Source organism: Sphaerodactylus townsendi, linkage group LG04 (assembly GCF_021028975.2).
Source record: "Sphaerodactylus townsendi isolate TG3544 linkage group LG04, MPM_Stown_v2.3, whole genome shotgun sequence".
Lineage (NCBI taxonomy): Eukaryota > Metazoa > Chordata > Lepidosauria > Squamata > Sphaerodactylidae > Sphaerodactylus > Sphaerodactylus townsendi.
In genome coordinates, this window is record NC_059428.1 from 18,000,547 (window position 1) to 18,007,899 (window position 7,353).

A 7,353-nucleotide genomic window follows, 5' to 3' on the forward strand; every position below is an offset into this window, starting at 1 on the left:
TAGTGGTTTCCCCAATGCTTATCTGTATGCCATCTCCAATCTCAGGACAAGAGGGAGGGGCCCTTGGTCATGGGAGGGACTATGGCTCAGTGGCAGAATACCTGCTGGGCATGCAGGAGGTTCAATCCCTGGCATCTCCAGCTAAAAGGAGCAGCCAGTAGGTGATGTGAAAGACCTCTCCGCAAGATCCCAGAGAGCAGCTGCCAGTCTGAGTAGACCATCATGACTTTGATGGGCCAAGGATCTAAGCGCCGCTTCGCGCGACGCGATGTGGAGAAGCCGCTCGGTCGGCGAGGTCGACGAATTTTCCGGCCTGCCTTATTTGCATGCTAGGACCGGGCCCGCACGGATGGTCTCGGTAGAAAGAAAGCCGGGCAGCCGAAGCTGCGAGAGCCGCCGGCTTCAGCCGGAGCCAGATAGCTGGCTTCCAGTAAGTGTCGCCGCCAGGCTCTTCTGGGGACATCGCCTGCCTGGCCCCGCGCTGCCTGCTCCAGCCACATAGGGTAGCGGTCCCCAGGCCTCGGCGACCCGCCGGAGGCCCAGGGACAAGGTAAGTACAGGGAGAAAGGGGGGAAGCGAAGCCAGCCTGCCGCTCAACGGGCAGTTGCGTTCCAGCCGGCGCTTTCAACAAGTGCGCTCGAAAGACTGGGAAAAACGCCTTCGCGCGGGGACGGCGAGCGGCGCTGAGGGCTGCGCTGCTGCGCAAAGCAGCGCTGCGTTTCTGTGCTTAATGGCGCCTGGGGACATGCATGCTTTGCCGTCCCCAGGCCGCCATTAAACACCCGTGCGGAAACGGCCTAATTCATGTATTCAAGAGGTCAAGGAGCTGAGTAAAACAGGAACGGAAACAGCGTCGTAAAGGAACCAAGACCTAGGGATTTTAAAAAGGAAGGAATAAGAATTTTAACTAGCAACGTTATGAATAATGTATTATTTGTCTTACATTTCTGCTTGCTTAAACTTGTGTGGGTAACAGCCATTAGGCAAAAAGCAAAACTGCACAATAGAACAGCTCCATTAATACCACAGTAATGTTTTTTTGTAATACATCATAATTGTCTACTAAGGATTCCCCCCCCCTTTTAATGGGATTTACTGCTGTAAAGTGTTGTGATGGCCATTGCTTAGAAGGCTTTAAAAGAAGATTAGATAGATGGTCCAAGAGAGGCCTATCCATGGCTATTGGTCATGAAGGTTACATTGTGTATTCTTTATTTAGACTATTTTCTTCATTGAACTGTGTGAGGCATTCTTTTGCCCCCAAATCACAACCGATTTATGATGATCCCTGGTGGGTTTTCCAACCAAGAGACGTTCTGAGATAGTTTGCCATTGCCTGCCTCTGAAACATGACTCTGAGTTCCCTCCCCTCCCCAAACCCTCCCCAGCTCACCATCCCACCCCCAAAACCTCAAGTTATTTCCCATCCTAGAGCTAGTAGCAACCCTAACTATGAGATTTGGCATGGAGCAAGGTATTTTCTAAGCATCTCATGGGGGGGGGACTCTCAATTTGAAGCCCGGTATCAATTTTCTATTTCCATGCATGTTTGGTAATTCCTTATTGCTACTAGGAAGAGATCTCCATGGCTCTTCAGTGCCTTCTGACTCAATTATTCTACAAGGCCCTGAAATAACTGAGTAGTCAGCATTTACAATTAAGCCTCTAACAATTGCTTAACATACATGTCTGGAACTTGCCCAGATATGGCCTACAGTGGCTAGCATTTGTCTGACTGGGCATTTCCAGCAGACAGTGTTTGGACTGAAGACGCTGAAAGTTTTCCTCTAGATTGAACAATTGGGGAAAGAGTTCAGGATAATTTTTACTTACTTACTTACTTACATACTTACTTACTTACTTACTTATTTAATTCTTTGATTTATACCCCGTCGATCCCCGAAGGGCTCAGTCCGGTGAACAACATAACACAACAGCATACGTTAAACAAGATAAATGCCAAAAAATTACCTAAGAACTATAACATAGAAAAAAGAATTACGGATGGTGACTTAACACATCAAATCTAGAGTTAGTCAATAATAATAGCAGCAGCACTTTATCAATACGTTAGCAATATATCAATACATTAACAACAATAGGTCAACAATATATCAATATATATCAACACATTAACACTGTATTAACAGTACATATCAATACATTAACCGTAGAGCTAAAAACTACTCTACACTCAACTATAACTGCTGTAAAATAAACCCCTAAGTACTACCCAATTTACTCCAAAAAAGTGTTGGCTACACCTATCTAACCTACACTCCCTAATATACTAGGGAGGAAACTAACTTTGCCTAACCTATGCTCCTAATAAGATCCTATAATGGCAACGGCAAAAAGAGGTCCATGACTCCTTTGTGGCCAGGTCCTCCAACATATTTCACCTCCTATAGGCAAGATTGCTGTGAGAAGCTCTATGTGAGGTTCCCAATGATGACAGCACCAATTGCTGTTCATTACCTTTGAAGTCCTGTGCTGAGGCCAAGGTGTTTGAGAAAGATCGCTTACTTCCATACAAAACACTCTTGAAATTTACAAATATCCATGGAAACTGTGTTCCATGTACCTGAAATAAGGTACCTGGACACAAGATGCAGGGCTGTTTATGTGGTGGCACCTTGAGAGCCAGTGTGATATAGTATGATGTAGTGGTTCGAGAGATGGGGTAAGGTCTGGTTCAAATGCCCACTCTGCCATGAGAGCTCTCTGGACGACTTTGGACTAGTCACAATCTCTCAGTTTAAAGACCCAATCCAAATGGATTGCGTATGGACCTCCCTCTGGTGGTGGCATGGGGCCACACTGGCAAATTTGCCCTCCCCAAGGCACTTACTCTGGCAGACGGGCAAATCCACTGGTGGGCAGCCCTCCACAGTGGCCAGACAAGATGCAGAGCCCTGTGTCAGTGTAACCCCCATGCTCAGAATGGGTTGACCCAGAAAGGGGTGGAGACTCAAAGCTGCAAAGCTCATGTGGTTTGGAGGAGACAAGGCTACCAGACTCGGACCTTGATTTGTATAAGCCCTTAACACCTTGTTAAGGTAACTGCAATGTTGTTGGGGACTAGTGGGAAGGTAGTTGTTTATTTTTGCTATGTTGTAAATGTTGGAGTTTATTATTTCAGGGTTCTTTTTGTGTTTGTAATGGGTGAGAGTTCTCCTGGAAACCTTCATCATGTTGAATCCTGTTCACCCAGCCCTTGGAGTCTTCAGGAGCCAACCCACTTGCAAAGAAGAATTGGACTTGGCATTTATCAGTAGATTGTCAAGATAAGGACTTGAAATGCAACCTAGAAGGACTGTAAATTGTTAATGTTAAATGTTAATGTTAAAAGTGTTATTTGTTAAGGAAGTAAAACCATTTTGTTTTTAAAATTTGTTGTTGCAAACTCATTCCAAGTTCTGCCATACAGAACCCACAGATAGAGGTTACATCAGCACTTCTGTACCCACGCTTCCTCCGCTGGTGTAGTAGGGGTGTTCCAGAGGTGTGGCCATTAACTGGCTTCCACCCAGCCCTTGCCTGTTGGAATTCTGGCATCTGGGGATTGGGCCTACCTCTTTTGGGTAGCGTAAGCCTATAGAGCTCAATGGAGGCATTTTGGGGAGGTGCTTTTTTTTTTTTGCCTCCTTGTGTTGCCGAAAAACCCTCTTGGAGTTGGCAGGGGGTGTCGTGGCAGCTCTGCCTCCACCACCGGGGGTGCCCCCACCTTACAAGTTGTTGTGAGGATAAAACAGAGGTTAGGAGAACAATGTAAGGAGCCATTGGGGGGAAACGTGCGGGTATGAATCAAGTAATTTTAAAAAATGCAGTTATTTACCCTAGTGCACCCATGCATCCCACTGCTGCATGATTCTTATATCTTTTTCCTTCTTTCCAATGTTGGTTCTTGCTGCTATCATCCTTTTAAAATCCCTATATTGGTCTCTCAGTACCAATCTCTGCTGTTACTGGCTTTATAAACCATATCTGTGCTTCCACTTGTAGTTGCCATGTTTGAACATTTTATTCCCCATCCTTTTAAAAATGTTAGCTATGATTTATTGCTTTTGTAGAAACTGGGAGCGCGGCTTCAGAAGCTGCCATCTGGCCAACAGCACGAGATCTATATGTTTTAGATAAATAAACATCTATTTACTTTTAATAGGATTGCAGCCTTAATTGCAAATGTGGTGTTTGTCTACTGAAATGAAGAGGCTTCCTTGCTCAAAAAGCAGTTAATTGAGGGAATTCATTGCCACAGGCTGCACTGATGCTTGAATGGATTTAAAATAGGTGTGGACAAATTCATGGAGACGTCTCTCAAAGGCTAGTCACCATTATGACTAAATAGAATCTCCATATTCAGAGACAGTAATCCATTGAATACCAGTGCGAGGTAAGTGTGGAAAAGGTGAGGGGTTGGGGTGGGGGTTTGCTTTCATTGCCTTCTAACAGAACTTTTGGAGCATTTAGTTGGCTATTAGGTTAAAATAGGGTGCCAGACTAGATAGATCACTGATCCAATATGGCTGCTTTTATGGTTCTTATGGCCATTTATAAACTTATGATCTATCTCACACCGAGTGTACAGTCCCTTTGGATAAGATTCTTGATTGTGCACACGTTTCCCCCCCTCCAAAATCACTGCACCACAGATCAGAGAAACCCCATGGCTTCCAAAAGCTTTGAAAGTGTGACTTTTCCTTTCTCTTTGCTGAGAAAGCGAAGATCCTTTGTGTGTGCTCAGCTCACCGTGGCTTTGCTTGCCCCTCCTGCCTTCTGACATCTTCCCTGTCCGCCCAACAGCAGTTCATCCAACTTTTGGCCAGGAGAGCAGATTGAAGGGTTTTCTTTTTTGTTTCAAAGAGAGAGAAAAAAAGTAGCAGGCAACAAGAGAAGCAGCAGGTAAGAGAAAGGACAGCTGGCTCAGCTTTGCAGCGGAAGAAGCCCCAGTTAGCATTGAAAACCATGGGGGGAAATCCACTGCGAAGAGTCACAGGGTAAGCTTTGTATTCATAATAGGCCAATGTTTGCATTTGTGGCTCTGACACAGGTTTCTTGTTTGTTCTCTGGTCAGATCACCTGTTACAGGCACTGCTAGGCGCTGACATAGAGGTGTCAAACTCATTTGTTATGAGGGCCAGATGTGACATAAATGTGACTTGGTCAAGCTGGGCTCTGGGGGTGGCGGCCTAACTTGTGAGCCCGCAGCAGGTTCACCAGCCCAGATCAGTACAGAACATGGGGGGGGGGGTGGCTGCCTCAGCTGGCACTGGAAGGGGCGGTTTGCCAGCCCAGATTGGCTCTGGGGAGGTGGTAGGCACTGGGGAGGGTGCCTGCTTTAGCTGTCAAGCCCTCAGCAGACTCACCAGCTCAGACTACAGGGGCGCAGCTGTGTAAAATGGTGCCTGGGGCTCATCCTGGGCACCACCTCCCCCATAGCTGTGTGCCCCACTCTCTCACCACTGCCCTTTGCTCCTGAACTACACGTGGAGTTTGGGGCAGGACAGCAGTTGAATGCCAGGGGGCAGAGCCAACAGTATAAAGCTAGAGACGGTCAACCCAGCAGCTCAGTTTGATCCTGGTCTCAGGCTGAGCTTTGAACTGCAGGCTGAAGCCAGCGTCCAACAGGTCCATGCTGATCCCAAACTCCATGTGGCCCCAATGGCTGCCGTTCAACTGTGCCCCTGCCCTGAACTCCACGTGGAGTTTGGGGCAGGGCAAGCCCAGCTCACCCTACTCCCGAGCTCCATGTGGAGTTTGTGGGCAGGGCGGGCTCCCCTGATCAGCACCGAACTGTGCCCCTGCGCCAAATTCCATGGAGAGCTTGGGAGCGGGTTGCAGTTGCGAGGGGCTGGCGGCAGCGGTGGGATTCTAATAATTTAACAACCGGTTCTGGAGGTGATATTCAAATAATTTAATAACTGGTTGTTTACAAGCACCATTTTAACAACCGGTTCCGCCGAAGTAGTGCGACCTGCTGAATCCCACCATTGGGTGGTGGCCCTGTATTGTATCCCCCTTTATGACTGTGGGAGGTGGTGCCTGGGGCTCTCCCCCCCCCCATGCCACTGTCAGATTGGCACTGTGGTGCCTGGACTGGCCAGCTCACACTGGACTTGCCAGGCCGGACTGGGAGTGGAGTGAGCTGGCTGCTTGGACTGGCCACGTCGGACCAGATTGGGAGTGGGGGGGTTGCTTCAGCTACCTGGTGGGCCTGATAAACTCTCTCAAGGGACATGATCCTGCCCCCCGGGCCACAAGTTTGACACCCCTGCACTGATGTGGAAAGCAGTGAGGCACGTGTAGTGGCTTTACAGAGAGAACGCTGATCTAAAGTGGAAGAAGAATGATGCAAATTCTGTGCTCCAGTCAATCTGAATGAATCCTGTAAGGTAAATAAATGTGAATGCATTTGATTGAACCAAAAGCACCTTTCCCCTGCAAGGCATCCAATGGATTAACAGGTGATTTAATTCACCAACAATTAATTGTTCATTCTACTGTTCAGACAAACCTAACTCCTAAAATAGCTCACGGGGAAAAGTCCAAAATGAATGACAATTAAAATTCTATTCAAATGATCTGGGGGGGAGGGGGAGGTGGTTGTGCTCTGAGACAAGATGAAAGAATCTGACTGCTTCCTGTAGGCCCCCTGGTGGCCAGTGATGGTAGGCAAAAGGAGGGGAACGTCTTCTCACCCGACCCTGTATTCTTAGTGCAATCTCGACCAAATTTAAGCAAGCTTTCCATGTATGTAACATGTTAGCTGGATATCTTTTGGCGTGATTGCAACATGTTTTGGCATGGATAAGCACACGAATTGGTATCTTCAAACAGGCCAACCAGGTAGGCCTCCTGTGAAGCATCAGTAGCTGAGCTCTGGAAACACAGATGTATCTTGAAGTCCTCCTGAGCAATTTCACACAACAGGCGCTGGAAAGGAAGTTTGCGGATCAGAAATTCAGTTGGGTTATGATTCCTCATCCTCACTGCCACAGTCCCTGGCCCGTAGCAATGTGGTTTCTTGGCTCCACCAGTAGAGGGCGCACTTTTGCAAGCCGCTTCTGTCGTGAGTTGCTTCCTGCATGCCCTCCCATTGGTGGATTTATGGGCAGTTTGCTTGGCATGAGCCATGTTCCCATTAGCGTCTCTTCCTTACACCCCTATCCGCTTAGATTGAGCATTTGCTGCCAAGTAGGCAAGGAAGAGCAAGGAGACACTGAAGCTACTGAGGGTGATTTTGGTGGCTGAGAGTCTGTCGTTAAATATCTTGAGTGCAACGAGTACACATGGTTGGTAAATGGTGATCAGGCACCCCACTAGTACAAAATAAAAAATGATAAAACCATC

General features: G+C 47.5%; 1 pseudogene; it reads right to left on the minus strand.

The window, feature by feature from the left end:
- Positions 1 to 6,736: 6,736 nt before the first annotated feature.
- LOC125431260 lies at positions 6,737 to 7,137 on the minus strand (annotated as a pseudogene).
- Positions 7,138 to 7,353: the final 216 nt, after the last annotated feature.